The sequence below is a fragment of the Pantherophis guttatus genome, chromosome 6 (genome assembly GCF_059756535.1).
Source record: "Pantherophis guttatus breed Tessera chromosome 6, ASM5975653v1, whole genome shotgun sequence".
Classification (NCBI taxonomy): domain Eukaryota; kingdom Metazoa; phylum Chordata; class Lepidosauria; order Squamata; family Colubridae; genus Pantherophis; species Pantherophis guttatus.
The window spans coordinates 28790918-28805382 of NC_142068.1; positions in this window are offsets into that span (position 1 = coordinate 28790918).

Here is a 14465-nt window from a genome sequence, read left to right on the forward strand (position 1 = left end):
TTATGAGAGAGAAAAGGGAAGGAAAGGAAAGGGATTATTATACTTCTTCCAAACAATTGCAATAAAGCTGGAAAAGAAATATTTCGAGGAATTAAACAGATTAGTAACAAAGTTTATTTGGCAAGGTAAAAAAGCAAGAATAAGTCTGAAATTGTTACAAGACTCTAAGAGTAGAGGAAGCTTTGGACTGTCAGATTGGGAGTTGTATTACTAGGCATCTACATTTATGTGGCTAAAAAATGGATAACTTTGAAACATAGATGATTATTAACTTTGGAGGGTCATGATTTGCAACTGGGGGGGCCACGCCTTTGTATGGTAGGGGAAAAATAAAATACACAGTTATTTCCAACATTACATTAGAAATGCTCTGTTTTCAGTATGGGAAAAATTAAGGAAAAATGCTATTTTCAAATATTGCTCTGGCTCTCTACGATGGAGGCATTGATTCATCCAAATCTGGTTCATACAGAAAAAATCATAAGATATAAAGATATTTTGAATGAGAAAGGGGAATTGAAAGTAAACAGGAACTGAATAGTCAAGGGATAAATTTAGCATCGTGGCCGCAGGTACAGATACAATCAAGATATGAAAAATATGTTAAATTATACGGCTTTTATAAAGAACCAACAGAATTGGACCAGATTCTAACAGGAACTGATGAGAAATTAATTTAAAAATTCTCCACTTACCTATTGAGTATTAGAATGGAAGAAGAACTAGTAAAAGAAACAATGATAGTGTGGACTAAAAACTTTAGTTATTCTATAGAATTGGATAAATGGCAAAAGTTGTGGGATTGAAATTATTAAATTGTGGGATTGAAATTATAAATTAACAATGTCTACTGCATACAAAGAAAATTTATATAAAATGTTCTACAGATGACACTTTCCACCAGCAAGATTAGCCAAGATGTATAAAGATATGTCAGCTAAATGTTGGAAGTGTAATCAGATTCCGGGTTCATACTACTACATGTGGTGGATGTGCCCAAAAGCAAAAAACAATTTTTTTTTGCTCTATATCAACAATTTATGTGATCAACTTAATCACATAAATTATTTTTGCCGATGACATAAAATTATTCAATTCTACAAATAATTCTGTTGTTTTGTAAAGTGATCTCCCCTATGTGTCTGAATGGTCATCTATTTGGCAATTTCAAAGTTCCATTAATGAATGCTCTGTCTTACATATTGGTAAACGTAATCAGAATGTCAAGCATAAACTAGGTGGCATTGATCTAGCAGATGACCCTCACTTTGTTAAGAAACTAGGTGTACTTATCTCTGACGATTTATGCTCCAATGTTCACTGTAACAGCCTTGCTAAAAAAGCATTAAGAGTTGTAAACTTAATTTTGCGAAGCTTTTTTTCTGGAAACGTATTGCTAATTAGAGCTAATAAAACTTATGCTAGACCAATTTTAGTTTATTGTTCAACTGTTTGGAATCCCCACCATATATTTGACATCAGTACAATCGAGCGGGTTCAGAAGTACTTCACAAGAAAGTCTTGCACACTTCTGTATACAATAGAATTCCTTATGCTACTAGGCTTGAAATTCTCAGTTTGGATAACTTAGAACTGCGTCGCTTGCGGTCAGACCTAGGTATTGCATACAAAATTATACGTAGTAATATTTTACCTATAAATGACTTTTTCTGTTTTAATTGCAATAATATGCACACAAACAACTGCTTTAAACTCAATGTAAATCGTTCTAAACTTCATTGTAAAAAATATGATTTCTGTAACAGAGTTGTCAAAGTCTGGAATGCCCTAGCAGATTCAGTTGTCTCAGCGACAAATTTTCACAGTTTCAGTCACAAATTGATTTCCGTGAACCTTACTTCATACTTGGTTAGTAGAGGGGGCATGCATAAGTACACTAACCAGCCTATCATCCCTGTCATTGTATTTTTATTCTCTTATTCTTGTTCTCATTTTTGTTTGACAAATTCCAATTAACAAACAACCAAAAAATAAAAACATATTGGACAAAAATACATACTTGGATAGAAAAAATGACAAAGGAACATGTAGATTTAAAACTAGAAATATTTCTATTGGGTATCATACCAGAAAAATATAATAAAGGAACTATGTATTTAATATTATATGTGTTAACAGAGGCCAAAATTGTATTTGCACAACATTGGAAAGGTGTGGAAATCCCCACAGATGAAAAGATAGTAAAAAAAAATACTAGAATGTGCAGAAATGGATAGATTAACACTTGAAATTAAAGAGAAGGAAGTTACAGAATATTTAGAAACATGGAATTCGTTTTATCTATGGTTAAATAACAGAAACAGATGTTAGAATATTTAAAATTATAAGTGAAGGATTAATTTTACCATGAGAGTTTATTGTGATATGTTTATTATCAATATGATTTAGTATTAACAATTAAGTATTAATATTATGTGGAAAAAATACTGTTATATGATCACTACTAATGAACATTATTATTATTATTATTATTATTATTATTATTATTATTATTATTATTATTATTATTATTATTACTCAGACTAATTGTAACCAGACAACACACTGTTTATATAGACATCAAAATTGTTGTTCTTTCTTATATAGTAAAAAAAAAAAAAATGAAAAAAAAAAGAAAGGAAAGGGGAGGAGAGGACTGAGGACAGGAGAGTGCAAACTGGACAGAAAGAATATAATAAACAGTGAGAAATGAAGAGAAAAGAAAAGCACATTGTCAGTTTTGGAAACCATATTAGGCTGGAAGCTTCCATGCTGCCATCTTCTCATGCATGGAGAAATAGGATTTAGTAGAGGGATTGTCTTTAGACATATTAGTATTCTTCCTGTCAGTCAAGGTCAGGCCGATCCTGCATCTGGAGAAGGAATGGTCGGAGTGCTGTCTCGAGATGGGACGGATGGTGATTGGAGCATGTGATCGACTGAGGACTGAGGGGATGGTTTTGGGGGTTTTGATTTACTGAGGGAAAACCCGGACCTCTCAGATTCAGGTTTTCCCAGATGTGCCAGTTTACCTATTCTAGTAAATAGAAATTTGAAAAATGCTTGCTTCAGAGTTTTTACTTGGAGTTGGGGGTTTTTCTGGAATGCTGACACACATAACACACTCTCTCTCCCTCTCCCTCTCTTTCTCTTTCTCTCTCTCTCTCTCCCTCCCTCCCTCCCTTCCTCCCTCTCTCTTTCCTGTTTGACTAGAATCAGTGGGCAATTAAAATATAAATATGCTATTTGGGAATAATAGCTTATGTTTTCTCTTCCATTTTTCTGTTTTTGTTTTCTTCAAACATCATAGACAGGCTAAAATGATGGGTTGTTAAAATTTGTAATGGGCTCCCTACAATATATAAACTACTTGCAATTTAGTATGAAGAAAATAAATCCAAATAACAATGCAATCCTTTGTGTGTTCACAGCTGTGTAGAAATAAGTCTTATTGGATATATTACCTTCACACTTCCAAGCTCAGTGCAATTGTATTTTAATGATATGGGTAGTAACACTGAGGTAGATTCAATCTCACCTTGTTTACTAATGAGGCTTATAATAAAGTACAAAGTTTTGCAGTTGTGGTAGGTCTGAATTCTGAAAAACAAACAGATACACAAGCCAAAAACAAGAGCTTCTGTATGAAATATCCAGCTGAAATCTTGTGAATCTGTACCACAGGTGGTAAAGTATATCACAAATCTTTGTATCTTTTTTCTCTCTTTAAAGCTGTAGTTTTTGTCATCTCTGAGATAAGACAGGATGTTTTTCAAATTTCCCAGGTGATCTCTCACATCAAAACCTGGTAACTAGGATGCATTAAAATGCATTAAACTTGATAACTAGTAAATGCAATCACATGCTTGCTATTCAAGAGACCATGCTCGGGTCAAGATGTTAAACAAATCAGTAGAGAATTTATGACCTTGATTACCAATATTGGAACTGATGTTTCAGTGAATATGTCACTTAAAAACTAGTCCCCAATACTCTTAAATTACTGTTAGGTTCAAAATTTGGGGAGACCAGAAGTATAAGGAACTGCATGGATGCATCCATGAAGTCACACAGAGCCATGCTTAGTTTAAGAAGGCTTTACAGATAATCCTCGACTTACAACCATTCGTTCAGCAACTCAGGGCCTCCCCTACCTTCTGAGGCACTTCATGATCAACATAGCATCCATAATGGGAAGAGCCAGGATTGCATGAATGCCTTGCTTAATGACTACTATGACTATAATTGTAGGCTCAATTGTGGTTGTAAGTTGGGAAGTACCTGTACTTTTTAAAAGTCCAGACATCAATACCTTTTATGAACTCACTCTTCAAAGATGTACTTTTTATATTGTTGTGTCTTATTTATGCCTTTGGTAAAGATGTTTTAGGATTATCAGGGAGACCTTCAGAAAAATAGCGATACTTACTGTCCTCACTAAAATAAGTATGCGCCTGTGTTCCACAGATAATAGTGGCCATCAAGTGTACTTCAAGATTCATGGGAGCACTAGCTTTGCCTGCAGTAAATTATAACTAGATTTGCCCCCCCCCAGACATATATTAACATCTCTTTACATCAGCAAAATATCTTCTGGCTTTCAGGTTTCAAAAATAGACATCTGCAACAAGCCAAGATTTTGCCTAGTGATGAAATGTGCATTGTGACATCCAGATGTAAGCTCTGTCCCTTACATATTTCTACATAACACTACAACTCAAAAACACAAGGGGCGGAGGGTCAGGATATCATGATCAATAATTTGTCATTTGTTTTCTCTACTATCTGCCGTGGGTATCCAGGTTTTCAAATGGGTTGAGGAATTGGACACAAAGTTCTGAAAATAAGATTTGAATTCTGATAGACTGACATTTAAAAAAAGAATGTTTGACAATGGAAGCGAGTTCTTTTTCATTTTTACTGCCATTTTAACTTTTACTTATCTTTTTTTTGCTTTCTTTTTCCATTGAAGAGCCATCTATTTTTTCCTACTGTGACTTTTTTCTTTCTACCCAATGACTTGAAAGCCATTTTACCATTTTCCATTACAGTAGAAGATTTAAGAGCAACTTGGAAATCATTTTCTACATGTTTGCATGTTCCCTGCACCAAGAACTGAAAATCATCAGAGTGAATTGGTTTGATTTAGCTAATCAAAACTTAGCCACTAAGAATAGGAAAATAATTGTTATCACCTTAAAAATATTTTCTCCTTTCCTCTTGGAACATAAACATACGTAGATAGAGGTCTCCCCTTAGCTGAGAAAGAATCACTGCCCATAAATTTTCCAATGAGCTATAAGGTTACAGAAGGACTTAAACTGGAGTTCTCCATTTCCACTCCAACATTTTCTCAACTATATTAAAATTCCAGCTGTGAGTACAAGATGCTCTGCATTAATACTTCAAGTTTGTCCTTGATTTACCAACATTTGTTTAACAATTCAAAGTTACAATGGAACTGAGAAAAGTGACTTAGAATTAGTCCTTGCGGTGTCCCTGAAGTCACACATTCAATATTTGGTCAGTTCGCAACCAAAACTTATTTATGATGGTTGCAGTATCCTGGGACATGTGACTGCCGTTTGTGACTTTCCCAGGGAGCTGCTGATAAGCAAAGTCAGTGGGGGAAGCTGGATTCACTTAATGATGGTATAACTTGCTTAATGATAACAGCAAAAAAGTTCACAAAATTGGACACAATTCGCTTAAAGACTTCATCATTTAATGATGGAAGCTCTGGTACCAATTGTGGTCATAAAACGAGGACTACCTCTTTCAAAGTTCACTTTGTCTCTGAAAAATCTGGCCTTTTTTTCTTTTCCTTCCTTGTTTAAAAAGAACAATAACCACATTAATATTGTAATCAAGCAACCATTTTGTTATGTTTCTTTAAATCTGTCTGTCTATCATCTTCTATTATATATTTATCTAGTTATCAGGAACTGCACATGCTTCTAAGTATGTCTTTCTTTAGGATTAAAAATTGTTTATTTTATTGTATTGGGAAAATAAAGGCTGCAGTGGAGAAAGATGGGAGAAAAAAAAATAGTGGTGTTCCTTACAAGAGATACACATGGCCTTCTAAAGAGGGCCCCATAAATTCATTAAGTCCAAGGTCTACAATTGCGTAGCTATAGTTCTGATTCCAGAACTCACAGTTTTCCTATACAGAGCTGAAACTAATTTGGTTAAAAAGTCATTATCAGCTGTCTGGCATGCTGCTGGCTATTAACTCTGCGGCATGAAGTACCTTGCCCATCGTGCTGCAGGGAGTGGCAGCTTCTGATCCTTGAAATGAGAGCCATTTGGATGGGATGTAGGCTCACCACATTGCCAACATTCAGATAATTAACTGTTCCCTGCTTTGACAGCACTGTAATGTTTTTGCAAGAGACAGTAACAGTATTGTCTAGGGAGCTGTAATATGAATATGGACAACAATAATTAAATCTTCTAATGGCTAAGTGTCTTCATTATGCCTTTAGACAAGATGCAGGGTGTATTCTTCACCCAGCATTAGACAGCTAGCCTGACTTCTGCTAAAAATAAACTGCACAACAAATGTATACACCAATGACAAAGATCCTTCAATTAGCCTCTCAATTAATTCAGTGCGAGCAAAATTTCTCATTATCACCAATAAGCCAGCAGGGTAATAGTCTGGGATCATTTTACAGATTACAGCTACCATATAAGAGGTATCTGTTAATAGGCAGACTTCCATGCCACTATAATATTCTTTCTATCTTACCTATACATGAACACTTTGTGATGAAGTAAAGAATATTCTTATATGGTAGTATTGCATGAGTGGATGTGATATCCCAGAATATCCACAAATATTCCCACTATTCATGGAAACAAAAATATCAGGGAAATAAAATACATAGTTAACAAGAATGTATTCCTTTTAGAAATAATATATGATGTAGACAAGGGACAAATGCTACATCTAATAAGAGTTGAGTCTTTTCACCAATGTTGCTGTAATTTTTAAAGCATGATTGACTGGAAGAGGTTTTGAGATGTTTAATATGAAGACACTCAATTTTGTAGAAGAAAGAGAAGAAACATGTTGTAGTATAAAGATCTGCAATAGGGAAACATTGCTTACTAACTTCCCCAAATCTTTATTGCTTTGTGGAAGAGAGCAGGTATGCCAACAAAGCAGATGGCACTAATCAAGCAAATGGATTAGCAGTATTTCTATAGTTTCTTGAGGTGGCACATAATGGATAGATTAACTGTAATTATGGAAGAACTCAAAGAGTAGTTAGCTGCAGGGGTGGGTTCTTAATTTTTTTACTACCGGTTCTGTGGGCGTGGCTTATTTTGTGGATGTGGCTTGATGGTCATGTGACAATTCTGTAGGATTTAGTAGAGGTATTGGTCTACCAGGCTTTTAACTGCTTGCAGAGCTGTACCAGTCTACCCATTTGTTCTTGGAGCGTTCTGGTCTACCCATTCGTTTTTCGAGTGTCCTGGTCTACCCATTTATTTTTGGAGCGTCCTGGTCTATCCATTTGTTTTTCGAGCATCCTGGTCTACCCATTTATTTTTCGAGCGCACTGCCTTTTAACACTGATAAGCTGTAGGGCAGCCCTTTGAAGCCCTGCGGCAAGAGTTTAAACAGTTTTTTTCCTTCCAGCCGATCAGCTGGGACTCAGAGGCAGCGAAAAATTGGGGGCGGGGCCAAATAAAAGATAAGAATAATGCGGGGTGGTGGCGGGTGGGAGGGCTCAGCTCCCGAACAAAGAGAACTGATTCGGTGACATCATATCGTCACCGCTACTGGCTTGGCTGAACTGGGTCGAACCAGGAAGAACCCACTACTGGTTAGCTGCATCAGCATTATTATTCTTATGTATTTCAAATAGGACTGTATAATAAATCTAAATAGTGTTGAACTAATAAGATTCATATCTCCTAGAACAGGGGTGTAAAACTCCATTTCATCGAGGGCCACATCAGGGTTGTGTGTGACCTCTGGGGGCTGGTGTGGCCATGGCCACGATGGACATGGCCAGGTCAATGTCACTTTTGTCAGGGGTGTCTGTGGTGGCCCGAAGTGCTCTGCCAGTGAAAACAGGCTCCCAATCTCCGTTTTTGGCTGGGACGGCCTCCTGCAACCCTCTGCCAGTGAAAATGGAGCTCAGGAGGGCCTCCAGAGCTCCATTTTAGCTGGCAGAAACACCATGGGCCAGTCCCTCGCTGTTTCCAGGATGCACCCACAAGCCAGATCTAAGTACCCTGCAAGCCGCATCCGGCTCCCAGGCCTTGAGTTTGAGTCCTAGGACCCACTGTTAGGGTCCACAAAATCAAAATTATTTGCTAGCCTACGGTAAATAATAATACAATATTAAAATACCATCAAACAATTTACAATTTTCTGAATAATTTCCATGCATACACAGATGTAGATGGTGATAACTCTGTTATGAGTAGTATTGTGTACATGATCTAAACTTGTTTCTCATGAAGGACTGTTCAACTTACAAAAATGTAGAAAAAATGAGATATACAAAAATTATCACATAATATACATATATAATACTCAGTTGGGTAACCTTTAGCATGAATTGCGGTCTTACAACGTCTTCCCATGGAGTGAACCAAGTTTTTTAGTTCTGCAGCTGTTATGTATAACGTGAAACCAAGATTGAATGATTGCTTCTATTAACTGGGTTTTATTACTGGGTCACTTCTGACTAACAAGTTTCTTTAGTCAGCTCCATAGATTTTCAATTGGCTTAAGTTCTAGGCCAGTGATGGCTAACCTTTTTCTCCTTGTGTGCCAAAAGCATGCATGGGTGGGCGACAGCGTACACGTGTGCCCACACCCATAATGCAATGTGTGGCCCCCCACATGTGCACATGACCCCCCGCTCCCCCTATGCATGCTCATGTGAACCCCCCCGTTTTTGGCCAGCGGGCCTCCCTGCAGCCTCATGGGCCCAAAACGAGCCGCACCCCTGCACATGTGCGCACCCTCCCACGTGTGCGTGCCCCCCTGTGCATGTGTGCACATCTCCCACATACGCCCTGCCCCCCGCACATCCCAAAAATCAGCTGGCCAGTGGGAGGCACGCATGGTGGAGCTGAACTGGGCGATGGCTCACATGCCCGTAGAGAGGGCTCTGTGTGCCAGCTGTGGCACATGGGCCATAGTTTCGCCATCACAGGTCTAGGCTATTCCCAGGCCATTCTAGCAGTGGAATATGATTATCTTGAAACTCCAAAAAAAAAGTGGTGTTACCGGTATTAGCCATTAAACCTCAAAAATACACTTTTCCCAAAAGGTTTCCACAATTTTGGCCACTACTGTATATGACTGCTATTGCTATAGTGATACACTGTGGTTCACAGCAACCAATAAAAACAGAAGAAACAGTTATGCACAAGAAGTCAACCTTCTCATACAAGATCAACTTTTACCCTGTTGCTGCCTTCTCAGGTAAGAGCAAAGCTCATTTGTATACTGCCTCTCCCCCAGGCCCACAAGTCCCCTGACTGCAATCTGTATTCATCCCAAATTTGCCATGCCTTGTCCAACATTGTAAACCAGTCACATTGGCTGAACCTTATTCATGTTCACACTGGCACTATATTAAGGGAGGCCCAAAAAATTTGCGGTGGTGGTGGCTTGTTTATATTGTATCTCTCTTTTTTTTTTCTTTAATAGGAGGTCTAAATACACACACACACACACACACACACACACACACACACACACACTTTGGTATAATAACTTGAAAATTGAAATATAATTTTGAATTCAGTCTGAATCATATGTCTGGGCTATGGATTGTTTATTAGAATGTAATTGAAATTCAGTTTGGCACTCTGATTGACTGTAGCATGGCCTGCAGGAAAAACAACAATATACATGAAGGATATATTGTAGTGTATACACATTTCATATAAGGTCAAGTTGTTGTATTCCCAGTGACCATTTTTATTTTCCCTGTTGACCCATCAACAGAGAATATTGTGTTTACAGTGCAATTACTGGAAAGAAGCCAGACCACAATGAAGGAAAAATTGGTAGCTGTTCTCCAAAGAGATTACTTACAATTGCTCTGAAGCTAGGGTTTATAACTTTAACAGGATGAGGAATGGGAAAATGTTCTGATGTGAAAAGAATTGCTATGTCCAACTATTGCTTCATATAATTTTATGACTATTTGATGTGTTTACCTTTGTAATTGTTACATTTATAAAATACTTTGGAATATTATCTCTCATTTAGACAATGACCTTTTTCAATAGAGGAGAGTGATGCCATCAAACTTTGCTATAATTTCTGTTCTGAATTCAGGTTTACAATGCTTGCTTCCAATCTAGGACTAACCTTAAAATTCAAAAGTACTTCTTCCACTTTGGATCATAATCCAAATAAAACTTTCCTTTCCTGCTGAAACAGTGCAATTACAGTACCTACTAGCATCTCATCCTCTTTTCAGTTATTCTTATATTGTCAAAATCTGCCTTAACATTTCTTTGCCAGAGTTTTCCTATTCAGAGAAAAACAATTCAATTTTCTATCTTTTTTTTTCTGACTGCTGGAGAGATGATTGACAGAACATTCACATACAGTTATATGCCACCTCCTAGCTAAATATAAATTTTCTTGCATGTTTTCTCTGTCAATTTTCATTCAAAGTAATGAAATAAAATTTGCTTTTAGAGGTTTTTCAAAGGAGAAAAGAAATGTTTACAAAATTCTCATTCAGTAAGTGAGATAGGACATTCTTGAATTTATTTAGTTACGAGATGGCCTCCACCACCAACTCAGCCACAAAATCAAGAGGCTTGGATAGGGCCACTGCTATAATGCAGGAGAAAGTTTAGCAGAAAGCCCAATTCTCAAGGACCTCCTCACATCTGGCTATAGAAATAGCAATAACACTTAGACTTATATAGGACTTCATAGTGCTTTACAGCATTCTCTTAGTGGTTTATAGAGTCAGCATATTACAATCTGGGTTCCTCATTTTACCAACCTCAGAAGAATGGAAGGCTGAGTCAACCTTGACCTGGTCAGGATCAAACTCTGGCATTGGGCAAAGTCAGCCTGCAATACTACATTCTAACCACTGTGCTACCATGACTATGTTCACGACAGCTTCATTAAAGGCCACAATAGCACTGAATGGTTGAAAGAAGAGCCAATCAATTGCTACTGGAAAAAATATAGAAATACAGGCAATCTGCTCCCTTAAGATAATGATTAACAAACAAAACTTTGGGTACATAATGTGAGCACATAATTGACAAGAAGAAAGATTATGCTTGAAAAGATTGAAGAAAAGAAAAGAAGGAAAAGATTGGATAAAGTGGATAAGCAATATGAGAGATATCATGAAAATATCCTTGGAGGACATATTCTGAGGATAGGTTAAAGAAATTAGGATGTTCAGTTGGAAATAAAAATGAGTTAGGGGAGTCACAATAGCTTTGTTCAGGCAAAGGGAAGCGACAGGGAAGATAAAGGAGGTTAATATACTGAAGTGGTAGATCAATTAGCCTTTTAGCATCTATCATCAATAGGATCAAGGAACAAGTAGTCAGGAAATATGCCTCAGATTAATATTTGGCAGAGTAGCCATGAAGGCCTTGGAAAGCATATTCAGAAGCCATGGTATGTCTACGCCTACGAAGTTCAGAATAGTGCAAGCCAAAGCATTTTGTCACATTGAATGAAAGTGAAAGTTGGACTTTGAAAAAGCAGGATAGGAAGAGCATTGCCATTTTTTGAATTTTATTGTTGGAGAAAATAGTCATGACCTATATTCCCAGGCCACAGAACCTAAGACCAGAAATAATGCAAAAAGAATACACTCTAAAAATCAAGTAGTAAAATAATTAAAAATCTCTTTCCAGGAAATAAAACTTGAAAATTGTCACGTACATTTCTTGCTATTAATAATTCTTAAAATGCTGGAGGATACAAATCCTCCAGATTTTATAGAATAATAAACACCACAAACCCTGCAATGTAGTTCTTTGTATATGAGTGAAACTTTAAAAATACAAATTTAGTTGATATCCATTCTAGATATCAACAGTCATTAATATCAATACTCAATAAATGAGGCATAATTAGTGACACAGAATCTATCTGTAGGTGTTAAATTGATTCATTCTTAAGGTGACAATAGTATATTGTTACATTACTTGGACTTTTCTTCTGCTCAGTACCCATATTCAATAAAAGGGGAAAATAATCAAATATAGAAAAGTAATTATATGTGAACCAAAGTGCTGTAGGCAAAGCAAACTATATTTAACTTTCTCCTATCTTTATTTGTTTCCTTATCTTCTTCTCTTGACAATCCAAAGATCCTGAGTTATATTAGATAGAGAATATAACTAAATTGAATCCAAACTCCCAGTTGAGAAGTCCAGAAATATTAATAATATTATTACAATGATATTTATTTATTTAAAAATCTACACCTCCCATCTCTGGGTGGTGTCTCTGGGTGGTTTACAAACAACAATAAACTTTGTCCTACTCCTTTAGTATTTCCTTTTATACCTTTGTTACAGAATCTGAAATCCAAAACAAATTCTATTTTATTTAAAACCTAATATTCTTTTAATATTGCAAACTGCCTCACTGTAAATATATTTAACAATAAATATTCTCCATAGCTCACAATAAAAGCAGACATATAAGCAACAAAACCATATTAGAGTAACAATGGATGATAAAATTGATATTACCATTGATATTATAAACAAGTCTTTTTTTTCAAAAGATAGAATAAAACACTCATCATAAAAAATAATAATAAAATAAATAGATGAATACATTAAAAAAATAAAAATTGTCTGACACAAAATGGAGGAGTAAGGCGAGGGTTTCAAAGGAATGCATAAAGCATGCTATCTACTATCACAGAAAGAGGCAGAGTTAATTGAGCCATGCAAGAAAAAGTAATCTAGCAAGTCACAATTCTTTCTTTAGTAATCAAGTTATGCTAACGATATTGGATATAAATAAATTGGACCACGCAGCTTTGAGATTGAGGAGGAAGAGGAAAAGCAAGATTTCTACAGTCATCCTCTTTTCTGTTCTGCAATGCAACATCACTTCAGACAGTTCATTGTAAATCTCTGAATACTAAATAAGAATATAATTAGCTATAACCAATGGTTTGTATCAGCAAGACAAATGAGAATGTTTAAAAACAAATAGAAGAAAACTATCAAAGTTCCTGAATGCAAATGGGGGCTATTTTAACATAGCATTATATATTAACATAGGTTGTCTTTATTTTTTGCTGGATCTTGAACCCAAATGTTCCTCTTATAGATGAAGCAAGCAGCTATAAGATGCAAACTATTCTGGGAAAAGTCAATGATCATAGTGCTTGTAACATTAATAAAATTAATATTGATAGAATATTCACTCTTATCTATATTTATTACTCTGTCACCTACAGAATAGAATATTAAGCATCTATTATATAAATTTCATTGTACAGAAATAATATATTAAATTAAGTAATATATTTAACTAAAACTGAGAAATGTAACAGTAGATGGTCTATATTGCTAGGTTTAATAATAGGTTTAATAATTGAGCTTGTTTTATATTAATACTTCATTAATATGTATGTATGTATGTATGTATGTATGTATGTATGTATGTATGTAAGTTTTCATGGGTATATATGTGTGTACAGTTAATATTTCGGGTTTCTTCCCGTGTAATTGTGAACATATCCCTAAAAGGGTAGAAGCGACGTTTCGACAGAATCTCATCTGCCATCATCAGGCTTATGATATATATATATATATATCACTTATTTAATTACTATTTTTGTATATTCTTTTCTGATTATATTAGCAATGTTGTATTTTGGGTGATGCTTTATCATATCTTCTAGTTGTTAGACTTCACCAATACAATATTCAAATGTGAAAAAAACCCAAAAACTATTCTGAGAAATAGTTACAATTTTTGACACCCTTCCCCCCACAACTTACTTCTTCATCCCTGCCATTCATGTTTTTCTTTCTTTCAATGTAGGATGTCAAGTGCTCCTTCCATTTCATGCTAAGAAGATCTGATGACCTGAAATGCTTTGTATAGAAATAAACTGATGTCAATTAAACTTTCTATACTATGGAAGTCCTATATTAATAGCCCATTTTGCTCCATTATGTGTTACTCTCACCTTGATGAGCTGTCAGGATCAGACACCATAGATTTAATATAGATAGTAGGAAGAGTTGCAGCAAGTTCTCCTTTCCTGACTTCTCTGTAAGATACATATTATTTTAAGCTTGCATGTTCACAGGTCTCTTTAAATCAATGTGAGATATCTTTGTAATGTGCATTAAATGGGTAACTGCAGTGTTATGCAAAATGCCTGGAGTCTTTGAATAGAAAACTTTGAGGAAGGATATTATAGTTGTTTTTTATAAAATATTTTTATTTTTATTAAAAT